At 43.1% G+C, this 15,121-nt stretch overlaps 1 protein-coding gene across 1 annotated transcript in view; it reads right to left on the bottom strand.

Annotated features, from left to right (window-relative positions):
* T265_00716 (hypothetical protein) overlaps window positions 1-15,121 on the bottom strand; it is a gene marked incomplete at both ends in the record, with an annotated part of 218,612 nt that overhangs the window by 30,863 nt on the left and 172,628 nt on the right. The gene's annotated exons all lie outside the window — the stretch shown is intronic.

Genomic DNA, 15,121 nt, shown 5'->3' with positions numbered 1-15,121 from the left:
GCGGAAATTATTACTTTTTGATTAGCTAGTGATGCACATCTATGGAAAGCCACTAATTAATTGGGTGACGTATTTCATTATATATATATATATATATATATCCTGGTCGGAATTCGCTGGACGGATCTACTCCCGGGAATCTCCTCACTGTGTTCGTTATTCATCATAAACTCAAATTATGTAAACGTGCATACTCAGCTAAAAACAAAGTTGGCGTTAACGGTTGGCCACAGCAGGTAGTTTCAGCTTTTAGGTTTCATCTTATTAGGAAGAATATTGCCAAATTTACGTTCGACAGTTAAACATCATTCACTCCTATTTGCTGGTGACTACCTTTCCCAGTGGAAGGTTTCACTTATCGAGTTGGTCCTGACTCAATAATTCCGGAAAAGTCTTGAAGCTTTTGGAACTACATCAAATTATGTCAGTGTCGAAAGTATTTAGTCGGTTTACATGATTTCGAAACAGGCTAACAATAACACGTAGTTTAACGCGCAGAAATTCTCAGTACGCACGTGAACTTACCTGAGTAAGTAGGGAAGCAAATCTTATTGATCATGTCATGGCGTCATAGCGAAACTTCACAAGGACCCTTGACAATGCGATTCGTGGGGCTGGACAGCATTCTATGACAAGAAAAAGTAAGCTCAAACTGAGGGAAACCGAAATTTCGAACAAACGAACAGTGTACGTTGGTGAAAGTCGAGAATTTGAAGAAAACTTGGACGTTGTGACAAAATTCCATGAGATCTTGTCCAAGAAACTATCGAAACAATATCTAAAGTAATGAGTGATCAAAAATTAGTAGTAATACAATATTATATAATACAGATTATACAGACATCGACAGCTCCCCTGAAACTCTTCCAGGCAAGAATAATTGTGAATTAAATGAAGCAACCTCACGATATATCAGTATGGGATAAAGAACGAGTGATTAGTGTAGTACAGCAAATAACTCAGGGTGCACACAGAACATTGTTTTAATGAGGAGTTGTTTGGAGCATTGAAAGAAGCTTGTAGACTCCAAACCCACTCTCTTTAATCTAATGAGAGCGAGACGGCTCGAGTGGTTAGAGCGCGAATTCACTGACCGGAAGGTCCGTGGTTTGAAACCGACCTCTGCCTGTCGACTTCCCCTGTCTAGGCTTAGCCATCGTACTTCATTCAGTTAGCATGGTAGTTAGGAATCGGTAGGCTGTTACAGCTGATTGTTTCTTTACCTTATTATATCCAGGTCGAACAAAGGTCATAGGGTCGCAAAGACGAAATATATAAGGAACACACGAAAGATCTGACTCATCACACTCCTCAACCACTTGTTGGAAATCTGACAAACTCACCGTCCGGAAAAACATTTCTTTACAGTCCTACAATTACGAAACAGAGATTTCACATGTGTAAAAAGGAAGACTGGATGCTACTCAGCAATAAATCATTATTGTGCCTGTATTTAGAGGAAAATTAAGCGAATGGAGGACATATAACCACCTCAGAATCAGTCTACCATGTGGCACGGGAAAATTTTCTGGATCATATTCTGGCAAACCAGATAAACACGGATATTCTGGATCAATCCGGACTACTGCTGGGGTGCAAGTATAACCGTATTTACCACTTTCTCTTGGGGTATTAATATGAAAGAGAATTCAAATTCTACAATTACCCAACAACCAAACTAGCGGCAATAAGCCCCATCAAAGAATTTAGATACAAACATGAGTATGCGACTATTGATCAGCCATGTGAATGTATGCTTCCAGCGGTACATGTTGATTGGCACGTCTGGAAATCTAAGCAAGGGAGAAAGATATCGACCGTGGAGAAATGTCTGATCGATGAAAACAAGGAAACATTGTTTGCCAGAAAGAACATAAAAGTCACTGCCGAAATGCACTCATTTGCACATGAATTCGGGTTTTACTAAAGCCACCTAAATCCCAGGTGAATCTCTCGTTCGTGCTATTTTCAGCTGGGAAAATTCATTGGGGTGTCTTGAATATTCCAGCAACTGAAACACAGAGTAGCGTTTGTACAACGCATTTAGTTGATAAATGGCATGGTCGGAAGATTTGCCTTGGATTCATTTGGCTAGTGCGCTATTATCAACATAATTGGCAGGGTGGAGTTCACCAGTTGTGCACAATCTGATGGTCAAAAAGGATGTTGGTTTGAAGAAGGATTGGATCTACGCTTACCTGATAAGCTAAGGCCAAAAAAGCAGAAGTAGAAAGAAACCAATCTTGAACCGGTTGGGAATTTTTAAGAAACCTAGTAAGTTGCTACCTTTAATATAATTCACCGCGATATTTCGAACATCTTATGAAATAAAACATGAGACGCGTTGTGTGTAGTCTTTTTACTTGAATAGTGGCATAAAACAGAATTCCAGCTGGGATTTAGGCGATCGTTCCTTAAAAATCAGAGCGGCGCGCAAATGAGTGTATTTTACTAATTTCTTGCCATTTTGTGTTCAAAGAGATGGTAGCAGAAACACGGAGACTGTGTCAACTTCCGAGCCCCAAGAAATGCAAAATCTGTCATAGATTGCCAAATAGATTTCAACATTCTTTTGGGCAGTTTTCTTCAGGAATACACAAAAAGCATATTTTTACTCCGAAGATGAATTAAAAAATGCGGGATATTAGATATCTTTGAACCAGCAAATCTAGATAAACCACAGGAATGTGTTTTGAGATGGTTAGTTCATGAGAATGAACCCAAGTAATTTTGATGGTAGTAGCTTCCATTTATAACAGTTAAAAAACCACACCTGGTCCCCACCACTATCCTGCTATGTACATATTGTTCTGCCACATTTACACATTATATTTTGATATTTATTATTGTTATTGTTTACCCTGGCTATAAATATTCTTTTCTCGCCAAAAGAACTGCTGCATTCATGAACCCATACTTTGGAGACTCTGTTTACACAATTTAGTGGATACACAGGATACCCAGGGGATAGCAAAAGGCGGTTATCTTACTTTACCGTTCGCCCTTACTGTGTTCAAAACTTTCGTTTTCTTTCCTCTTGTGTACAGGTATTTATCACTACTCAACAGTCGTTTTATTACATCAATAGCGATAGGGTTGTCGAACTTCATTCAGCCTGATCAGGATTCGAGTTCTTGCACAAGTTGAATCGTCCAGCCGTGAAGAGTGGATTAAACAAGTCATTCCATTCGTAAGATGCTGCAAAACAATGCAGGAGGAAATGCTCCTTTTTGGCAACGAAATGTGAAATGCTAGTTCTTGCTTCGAAAACAAGAAGCATGAACTCACGAGATTTATCTAAGGGGGGATTACATTAAACTCAATCTCACAGACCTTACCATCAGTTTAGGGGCGAATGCACGCTGTTTGATGAGATCAGTCGCTGGTGAGAAAAAGTGTTGCAAAACCGTCCTCACACTCGGCACAGTGAATTCGTTACAGAAATTTTGCAAGCAGCTTTGATTATCATGGATAGATTGATTGCGAAAAACAGTGTTTTTCATGAGAGCTAAGCACGCTTCGTTGCGCAGTTGGAGAATCTTCTGTTCCGCAGGAACCCTATGCTTTTATTACAATTTCAACTCATTTTACCCATAAAGTTCAAAGCAACTAGTACTTCACAACGTAGTCTATTTGCCCATTATGTTGTTATCCACCTTTCATTCTCTTTGTTGAAGCTCTTTTTTCTGTATTTTTTCAATATTATCATCCAAAGCCAGCGGCTCAGTGGTTGGAGCGCGAAGTTACTGACCGAAAGGTCTGTGGTTCAAACCCGACCTCTGCCTCTCGACCTCCCCAGTCTAGGCTTGGGAAACCTGGCAGTATTACATCCCATACGCTTCCTGCTGGTGACATGGCAGTTAGGCACAGAAAGCGTGCCTTAGCTGAACATCCGACCCATTCATTTCCATAACTCTTAATGAACCGGTAATTATCGTCCACAACGTTTTTGAGTCTGGTGTCGTCCAATCAATAGTCAGATGGAACGTGTCATCAGCACTTGCGTCATCCAATTTAACTAAGCAGAAGCTAGGAAATTCATGTGGTTAAAGGAGTAATCGTCAACCTTTTGTCATGATTTTACCAAACAAGTGGTAGATGATAATCCTTCTGGTCTTTTCCCGTTCATTTGTAGGCTGAGGCCTGAAAAAAGCCCTTCATTTATTGCAAGGTGCCTAGATTACCCTCCACCTTCCTCCAAATTATAGGTTTTAAAGGGGGCCAAAATTATCTTGAAAGTAGCCCATGTTTACGCTATATTTTATGTTGATCCCCCTCATTCCAGACACCTAGTGCTATTATCTCAGAAAGTCTGCATATCGACTACGACTCTAGTCTGATTTGCACGTGCTCTACATTCACAAAGACCTCGTGTGCTCGGGGTCATCACAGTGCTAACATGACCGAAGTTAGTGCGAACGGATATCAAAAGCGAAGTTAATCGTATGCTCACAAACACTTGAAGGTCCCAAATGGAGGAAGGGCAAGTCAACCTTTGTAGACTTGATTTTGGTTTTTAAACTACTGTTGCCATATGAAAGCATACGAAGTCTCTCAGTAAACCTGGTATTACTGCTGCACCCAGCTGATAAAAATTTGTGACAGAAATAGTATGAGAAGGGATTGGCATGTTATTCTCGTACATTATTAAGAGCAAAGGAAACCATGCACTGGTCGAATGATAAGCTTGGAAGTTAACCAGTATTTAGAGCACACATCGCGCCTACTCTATTCAGTAACATTGGCTAGGTTTCAGGCAATTTCACAAATCCTACCGGAAATTCTGAGTTGCAGAAAAATCCAGAATGGCGAAGCAATTTGTTTTGAGATAAATTGGCCTAGTTGTTGATCTGTTTTGAAATCGCCCAACCTGTCTGAAAATGGCACTGGACGAAGGTTAGAAACAATGCTTGTTTTCTGTGCCTGCTCCTTTTGGCTGAGATACCAGAAGTTTGTGATACCAGAAATTACATGACGAAGCTATGTGGAAAACAGGAGTACAGACGCTTCAGTGAGGGAAAAGCAAAGATAAAGGGAAGGGTTTGGATTACAGGCACACGGGTCAATCGATCATATTCGATATAGTTGCATCAATGTCAGACAAGTATGTAGGATCGGAATTTTTACAGATCAATTGGAATTCAGGGGAAACACGAATTTTTTCGGACGCGTGCCACAAACCGGTCGCCTTACCTTCTGCAATCAGCACAGCGGGTGGGCAGAAAAATGTCATTGCTTATGCATTCATTCCTGCGCTTTCAGGCACACACTCTGCAACCATGATTCACCCCAAGGCAATCTGAATAAATCAACCAAACATTTGTCCGCCGCTGCTTTTTGCTGCGCTTTGTTCAAGGCAAAAGGCTCTCCACTACTGTTCCCACGAGCCAAATGGACCTATGATGATGAAATTCTCGACAGGCTGCACTATTTTGGATACTAACGGTCACTGGGAATAGATATCCAAAGCTCTAGTCAAAGATGAGATTTTGTTTTGTGAGTCAGCCCAGATAATCTCATCCAAACACTACATTACTGACAGGACTGTGGATTCGCTAGAATCCAGCCAACAGACCTCTCCTGGCCACAACCACAATCCCACTCGACTCAACGGCCTACACCAGGTAAAACTGAGCGTCCGTGCAGACTGAAAAGCTTGGTGTAACCGAAATCCCGATGAAATGGAAGATGCAAATATGGTGGCAGAGTCGGCGGGCTATTCTAATTGATTCGTTTGTCTGGACCTCGGAAGCCTCGTCAGCGAAATTATCTGGGACCGGAACAGCTGTCTGATATCCCAAAAAGGAGGATGTTTGGAACTTTGAGCACCGTACTTAGGACAGCAGTTTAGATAGTCACCGGGTATACCTGTATAGCGGCCTCCAACATAGAGGCTGAATGTGAAAATGGAACCTATCTCAGCCTCAGAAATGTCTATATATTTACCCAAGCAGCACTGTGCTCCTGGATCTGGTGACCATCCACTAGCCGTGTCGAAGGATAGCGGTCAAAGTTTGTCCAGCCCATTTGGACCTATCTGGAAGAAAGCGATCATCACAGATAACTGCGATGAGCCAATAAAAGTGTCCATTTTGCGGTGAATTTAGTAACCACAGTGGTGCCACTTTGAACACCATTGTAACAAGGCTTCTGGCGTCACTGATTCTTCGACGTCTTACGGCACACGCAAATCCCTGAATCTTGAAAACAAGGCGGGATTTGGTTTCGGAAGAGGCTGCGGTGACCACCACGTCATAATCCATCGAGGGGTTGAGCATCGCCGTGCGTGTGAATTCCTCAGGAGCTTGGTTTTCATTAACTCCAAGGGTGCTTTCGATTCTGCCCGTTAGTCAGTGTTGTTAATCATACTCGGCCAACGGGGTATGCCTCATAAGTTCGCGGACATATTTCGGCATATACATCACATACTTCTGGATGTCTAAAAGGTGGTTTCTGACAAGAATGTCCACTATCCCCGTTGTTGTTCGATTTTACAACTGACGAAACAATGAGACAAACACTGGACGGTCTTGAAAACCACCGAGTTGAAATTGTTGCTGGTAAGAACTATGTCGATCTGAAGTGCGTAGACGACACCGTCCCCATCTTTAGAAACGAAGGCGAAGGACAAGCTCTGTTGTGTAAAATGACCACCATCCGGGATTGAGTCTCCGAGCCCCCCCCTCCCAAAGCATTTCTGGAGACAATACAAGAAATGGTGGCTGGTCGATATCAATGGCTTTCGGGTTATCGGTTTTTCACCCGATTGTCTGACTGAGGTATAAGCATTTTAGACTCCTAGGGAGAGACCAGTACCAAGTCCTCTCAACGAAAATAAATAAAACTCAGAGAGTGCGTCTACCTGATGAGCCCCAAGAAGGGCGTAACCGGTCTTGTGCCGTCGGATCGTTTTCAGCAAACTTGTGAGGAGTTTACTTATTGAAAATATACTGTGATATCTCGAATATCGTACCAAGTGGAATATGAGACGGCCTTTCTTCAGAACATTTAGTCGAAGAATATCACAATCGAGAGATTCAGTTGAGTCTGCAATGAAAACCACATTGATTTGCAAAGGAGTGCATTTGTTGGAAACGTTTGTTGGTTTGATGGCGCATTAAGGCCGTGAACTCAGGCTGTTTAGCACCCAATATATTTAGCATTGAGAAGTTGGCCAGTAGAGATTGCATTATGGAAATTACAAACCTCAGCTGTCAACCGTACATTAACCGATCTACCACATACCATATGGGACGTTGGAACAGTGAGACCAGGCTGGACATTTTATGACCAATAACGAAGCAATAAACCACTATATGTCGCTGCAGTACATTAAGGATACCATAGCTACGGTTGTAGGATGTTCGCTTTTTGTGGTAAACCCCGAAGTTGACTGAGTTGAGCAGACGGTGATGGTTTAAAAGAAAGGAGTATTTTGACCGTTCGCTCGCTAGTGTTGACCTTCTGGCATTTGCCCGAGGGTTGCAGTCTGGCATCATGACACCGGAGCAAGTCCTGTCGCTTCTGGACCTCCACGCCTCCAGGACATTTCCACACACCTGGAAAACTGTTTCCCGACGTCGCCGTCAGTTAGCCCATCGGATCCCGGTCAGCCGAAAGCAGATCCGCCGAGCCAACTACGCCGCCATCCAGACTCTATACCACCAAAGACGGAAAGATGCAGCGTCTGCTGTACTCGATGGGTCATGGAAGGATTTATACAAAGGAAACTGCGGCCTACCTACGGACGCCGAACAGTATTGGAAACAAGTGCTCTCAGCTCCAAAACACGCGGATAGCCGACCAAGTCGCATAGTAGTACCATCCGACTGGAGCTTGATCGAGCCAATTACAGGAGAGGAAGTTGGCCGTACGATCCGTTTAATGGGCAATTCGTCCCCAGGCCTGGACAAGCTCACACCCAGGACGCTCCGCCGGTTCAATGCTAATGTGCTCGCTGGGTATTTCAACTTATTTTTGTTATCTGGGGGTTGTCCCCCACATCTGTGTAGAGCCCGTATTACGCTAGTTCCGAAGGTCCCACATCCGACTTCACCTGATCAACTGAGACCGATCTCCGTGTCATCCATTCTTATCCGTTGCTTCCATAAGGTGCTTGCTGATCGCTGGTGTCGTAGATTGCAACTGCCCTCTCTTCAGTTTGCATTTCTGCATCGAGACGGCTGTTTGGAAGCCACATCGCTGTTGCATGCCCTGCTTCGTCACTCTTCAGCGACTGCTTCTAACCTCAGCTTGGCGTTTGTCGATATCTCGAAAGCGTTCGATTCGGTTTCGCATGACACAATCGTCAGATCTGCCAAGGCGTTTGGAGCTCCGTCACCTCTAGTTCGATACATCGCACAGTCCTATGAGAATGCTGTAGCAGTTTTCCCCAGTTCCGAGGTTCACTGCCACAGAGGTGTGAGGCAAGGAGATCCACTCTCCCCATTATTATTCATTATGGCAATGGATGAGGTTCTTGGATTGTCGATGCCGCAACTGGGATACCAGTTCCATGACACCTTAGTAGATGGTTTTGCTTTCGCTGACGACTGGGTCGTGTGTGCAGAAAGTCAGGCACGCCTTAAAGAGAAGCTTGAAGCTGCTGCGGTCGAGTTGGGAAGAGCTGGCATGAAAATAAACGCCCGAAAGACTAAAGTGATGGTTATTTGTGGGGACAGGAAACATCGGGCAACAGCAGTCTCAGTCGAACCATTTCGCTTTGCCGAGGAACTAATCACTCCTCTGGGTCCGATAGACACTGTAACATATTTGGGCATTCCCTTCACCTCCAAGGGGAAAGGGGTCTTCAACCACCGACAGCACCTGCTCAAACTGCTCGAAGAAGTGACGCGTGCCCCGTTGAAGCCGCATCAAAGAATGGATATCACGAGGAACTACCTGATACCAAGGCTGACATATTCGCTCGTGCTCGGCCAAGTCCACAGGAACACACTAAAAAGATTGGACAACTACATCAGGCAATATATTCGTGGCTGGCTACGTCTACCGAAGGACACCCCGATCAGCTACATCCACGCCGGTAAACAACATGGGGGACTTGGTATCCCAAGTCTGAGTGCAACAATCCCGACGCAGCGGAAAACACGTATGGAAAAGCTCCTTTCTACTCAGTGCCGAGTACTACGCAATGTGGTCAACGATTCCGCATTTGGCAAAATTGTCCGGGATCTCAGCCTTCCGATCCGAGTCCATGGAGCATGCGTAAACACCAAGGAGGAGCTGGTGGTTGCTTGGGGTGAAAGTCTGCACAACAGCGCTGACGGTCGCGGTTTACGAGAGTTGGTCACTTCGCCTCTCTCGAATCGATGGCTCGTATTCCCAGAACGAGTGTTTCCACGGATATTTATCCGAAGTATCCAGCTCCGATGCAACCTGCTTAGGACGAGGGTTAGAAGCGCTCGGCATGGTCATGGTGGCCAGACGATCTTATGTCGTGGAAACTGTGGCCAACCGGAGAGTTTGGTGCATATTTTGCAATCCTGCTGGATCACGCATGATGCCAGATGTGCTCGTCATAATCGGGTTGCAAGGGAACTTGCAACGTCGACTGGGGTACACCGTCTTCGAGGAGTTGAGAGCCCCTACTTCTACGTCGTTCATCAAACCTGAACTAATCGCTGTTTGAGATGGCCGTGCAACTGTAATAGACGTCAGCATAGTCTCGGATGGGCGCGGAGTGATAGTGTGGAATGAGAAGAAGTAGATGATGAACATTCCCTCGCCATAATCTCAGCCCTACATGCCATCGGTTGTGATATCGGTTTTTTGGTTCACCAACCGATGATCATCTCTTATCGAGGGACCTGATTTCCTCAATCCGCTAAGGTTGTTTTTGGACTGGGAATTCCCAAGGTCGCAGTCAGTGACTTGTGTTTGCTTGCCATTGTGGGCTCCCTGCGTACTTATTACAATTTTATGCGTGGCATATGGCGTTGAAGGTACATTTTGCCATTTAATCTCACACCAGACCCAGTATGACGGGCACTTTGTGCCTGATGTGCGAGTCTTGACTGTGCTAGCGCACACTGCGCCTTGGAGAGCATTCACCATTGTTTGTCCTTTCTTTGATTGTTGGTCTTTAGACGCGTGTTCCCATGCCAAAATCCTTAGATACTTTGGGATTCACCTCATCAGACTGGCACTGTTCTTGGCATGATTTCGAATGAGACGTTTCTCTCTTTTCTCCAATATTCTCCTGTTACTCTTTCGCATTCACTTTTTATGTTTGTGACCATGCTCTTCAAAAATAAATGATAGTAGGTCAAGGGGAACTTGCAAACCACGTAAATGATTCGGTTTCAAAATGAAATAATCTAATATATCGTAAGGGTTAGTTGTGTCAAGATATTGTGTACGTTTCGAACTTGTTCGATTTCCTACCCTCATGGGTTTATTTCCTGGGAAACACTTTTTGAACTTTTCGGAACCAAATAGACTACCGGAAACGCTAATTGCCGAACAGTCAACATTGAGATGTCCACTTATCTACGAAGTAATTTTCGGAGCTACAGATGTTCCGTAGTTAATTATAAATGGAAAGAATTATTCTAACTGGACATACTTGCAAACTTTGAGTGAGCTTTCCTTTCAGCTACCGGAAATCGATTTATATCAAGTTTCATAAAATACGGGGGTAGATTAAAGTCGGCTTGCATAGATTATCCGTTAAGCCAGTTTACAGTTGGCCGCGGAGAACGCAATTGATTTCAGCTCTGGAGGATAGAGAGTAAGCTTTTTTTCGGTAAGTAAAAGTCTTAGTTAATTGGCAGATAATCTTTCACTTAGAAATTTCTCTTCAAACGTTCACCCCGAAGGCTTCGGTCCCACTTTCTCTCGTCTTTTGCGGTATAGTTGCTTACTTTCAAACTCTCTTTTGAACAATTTCACTTCTTCTAAATCATGAACCATAAGCTACTATTGTCGTTCTCAATCAAACAAATGCTTCATGCAACACATTGTTTATTATATTGGGAGAAACTTGTCGTTCACTACTACTTTTTTCGCGCAACATGAGGCCTAATAGGCAAATGCAATTCCCAGATCTTCCTTCACTCACTTTTCTACTCGGCTTCCAAATCTGATACATTTAAAGCAAGACACTCATTTGGTGTTCTAATTTGTCCCAGTTTGAGGGGGCTATGTGTCTACTCACAACCTGATGGATATTTACTCTTCCAGTGTGTCTACTTATCACCTCATGCATTTTAGATATCGTCTGCTAATTTAAAACAATGTGACTGAGCCATGTAGTAATGAGGCAGCTGAAAAAGTTATACTTTGATGAAAAGACCTGAGAACTGGCAGCTCGCAGTAAGCAGTTTTCCAAAAATGGTTGCAATCGACTGCACGAATTTATTGGGTGGCCAATTTGCGAGATTTATCTGCAGAAAACGATTAAAAATTTATTCAGCATCCCGGCAAGCTCCATAATATCTTATGTATGAACCTTAATTCGTGGGTTATATAATCGAAAACAGAGACACGCACAGAGTTAATCCACTTATATTGGAAACCTCAAATTGAAAAATGGGAACGAATGGGTGAAGTGACCGGGTTTTAGCCTGACGTAAAACAAGGTACGATGCCTACAAACGTCCTACAAACGGTTAGCCAGATAACTGAGAGGGAAGCTGCAAACAATTACGTCACTGACATCGATTAGCCATTGGTTCCCCAGATAAGCACAGAGTGGAGTGGCACGAGGACAAAGTCCTGTGGGGTGACACCGCACCACCGTTGTCGTTCCACGTTACGTCAGGATAAGTAATCAAAGCCCCATAGGAAAGCTCAGAGTTTTGAATGATGAACCGTTGACGGTGGCCAAATTTGCACAAACAAATGATTAATGTGTCGCAAGCGATCGGAAAAAAGTGAGGTGAACAAGCCAACATAGATCAAACACCGATATGAGTCCACTGTTTGATTGCGATTTTGAGCGACCTTCATAAGTGAAATCCTCTACGCAGCCATAAGTATACCGAAACTCTGGTGTACCCGCATCAATTGTGGTTGCTCAAAACGTGATTGCATTACGGCTGTATGTAAATGCATAGTACAAGTGGCCTGCAGCTGTATTACAAATTTACACAGCTGTTGGGTGAACATTTCAGTAGTCTGATTCGTTATAGTTTGTCAAGTATGTAAAAGAGATGCTGACAGATAAGACAAGCAATTCCCTCTACGCCACAATCATTAATTTAGATAAATTTTTCAGACATAAGGCAGGTCCTAAAGCTACCGGTAACGATAGGCATTTAGGATGAAGTGAATTCAATTCACATCTAAAACTATTCACGTTGCATTTAAACTGTTTCCTTCTGGACGCTTGTCTGGTAAAGTATGCTTTCAGATAATTTTGGATATACTAGCTGGAAGACAAGAATATTTGCATTTACATGTCTCATTCCGTTCCAGTATTTGAAGCCTATCTCACTGCTCTATCCCTACGTCCCGCACTGACTTCGATAAGTGTACGCAATGATTAACTTTTTCACATATAACTCATTTGTTCAGGTGCGAATTTACTTTACCAAAAGTTTCACGGTTTGAACACCACCAGTACATCTCAACTGTTCTACTCTAGGCTTTTTTAATCCAGGCCTCTTTCGTATAGCTTGTCAGCTAGGCACTAAAAGCGCATTACAACTAGCATATATGTGCTCACTGTAGCATATTTTATAAGGGGAGACCGTCAGATCTCGAAGGGAGTGTGCATCAGACTACAGTGCGGGCTGTTTTTCACATGGCTAATTCCGGAATACATCAGGCCTTGACCAACTTTGACCATCTTCAGGCCGTTGACTTTGGCTTGAATCGGCTGAAACTAGCGAATTCGGAATGAGTTGAACAGAAAACGAGTTTCCGTTCAACCTGATGTTAATTTACTCAAAGAATACATTTAGTACTGCAAGTCAAGATGGCTCGGCCGTGTCACGCATTGGAAATTATCGGCTTTCGAGAGCAGCGTTATTTTCCATGCTAAATGCGGATGGCCGAAGGGAATGGGGGATAGTGTGAAAAGTTTGGTGCCATTTGCCGTCAAGGAACGAGTCCAAGTAAATTTGCCTGGGTTTATTTGGAGACACTGAACCTTATGACGCATAAACGACGTCACTGATGCTGTTGTTTTCAGTTTCTACCCGGATTAAGAATGCACCTCAGTTGATTGTAATTGGTTCGCCCTGGTTCCCCACCTTTGTCCCATTTCATTCTTCTTTTGGTTATAATGCTTTATTCAGGTAAACTGACATGGTGTTTTTGCCAGTGAACCACCAGTGTTCTTTTCTTGTGTTGCTCTCAATGATGATGATCTTGTTGGAATGCATTTCACACTGCCATCACTTGAACATCGAATGAGCCTCTCTGTTGCTCACTGATTTGTAGTGGTAAATAGTCGGCATATTTTTGGACAAAATTGGTCTTGCATTCAATGTGTTAACTCCTAATTATTGTCCGTCAATTATTTTGTACGAAAAGTTATCGAAAATAAGAATTTTGGTAAAAATTACTGGCTAATTTCGGGGTGTCCGTCTCTTTTAGTCGCATACAGCCTAACGTTCCACTTATACATCTTTGCTGAACAGTTTAACTATCTACCATATTATGTCCCTTTCGCCATTTAATGCATCTTTGGCAGTAGAGAATTTGTTGCTATCTATTACTCGTTTTTCGTGCTACCCTGGACAGATAATAATCATGGAGTGGAAACATTATTTATACAATGCTTATTATGCGGCCCACCAACTGTTCTTGACTCCGTTAAACTGCTCCAATTATGAAATTCCTCCTCATGGATAACACTCTGAATCATCGTTAGTTGAAAGATGATGGATGTCACTCTGACATTCTTCATAACGTGTGGTGAACAAGCTTGACCCACCGTTTCCGACAGTGCATATGATCACGTCTATCGCAAAGGATGGAATTCCTATAAGCTGTTGGTCACCATTATAATCTGTTTGATGTAACCATGCATTGAAAAAAGAGTTTATGTTAACAGAGTGGAGTCTGTTTAATCACGAGTCTATTAGGCCATTAGCTCCTTTGGGTAGTATGCAAGCAGTTCATAACATCAAGTAATCACGTGTACAGGGTCCGAGGCTATGAGGGTAAACATTCATAATTCCCTTCAGCGTTCATTTTGGCCTCAATTTTCATATCCCCCTTCAAATTTCTATCCTTTTGTCTATCAAACGGGGAAACATTTTATTTTGCGTTGAGATTAGGCCACAGGTATGCACATTTGGGGATTCGACTCACGTCATTTGCACGATGAGTTCAAAACGCCACGGGTAATGGCGCTGACGGAAACAAGAGAGTATATGCCACCTGAATAAACACAGCAATTGGCTTCAAATAGTCAGAAAAGGAAAATTTACTTGTCCTTGTGATTAAATCCCACGAACTTTAGTCTAATAATAACTTAACGAATGCCCTTTATCCTACAATACTACTTCAGGCTTTATTCACCCCCTCCACCGGTTGATCAATTGCAGAAGAAATGACGTTTGTCTTTATTGTCGTTTAACTTCACTTATCTGATGCCATCCAACCTACCAAATTCTGATCGCCCATAAACTCAACAAATGTACAGTAAAAATAAAACTGATGCATTAAATTGGAGCAAGCAACTCAGCCAATGCTATTTTCTGAGGCATGGTTCCCTTATGTGGGGTAGGATAACACTGAGCTACGAGGAGTGAGCTTCAAGCTTCCCTCTTATTTGTTATCTAAAGACCCCTATAAAATGACGTTCTTTAGGCATAACTGACACCTTCGATGAAGTGGGTGAATGGAGTGTGCCATGCTGTGAAGAATATACGGAATGAATTTTGTCGACTTTGTAGTCAGTTGACAGGTGAATATACACAAGACAATTCTCGAATCCCTGTGAACAGGGAAGCATGAATAGCTCCGGGCGGCCGAATTCGTCCAGAGCTAAAACATCAACCGTAAATTCTCCGGTGACAATAAATGCGACTGCTCATTAGAAAACACCTGCAATAGCAGTTACGAACCCTCATGGTAATAGTGTTGTCAGCTAATGTATTTGTTCTCATAGTGTCCATAACCTACCCTTCCGGAAGACTACGTACTC

The sequence above is a fragment of the Opisthorchis viverrini genome (genome assembly GCF_000715545.1).
Source record: "Opisthorchis viverrini unplaced genomic scaffold opera_v5_7, whole genome shotgun sequence".
NCBI lineage: Eukaryota > Metazoa > Platyhelminthes > Trematoda > Opisthorchiida > Opisthorchiidae > Opisthorchis > Opisthorchis viverrini.
The sequence above is the reverse complement of the archived record's forward strand: the minus strand, read 5'-3'. Positions and strand labels throughout refer to the sequence as shown.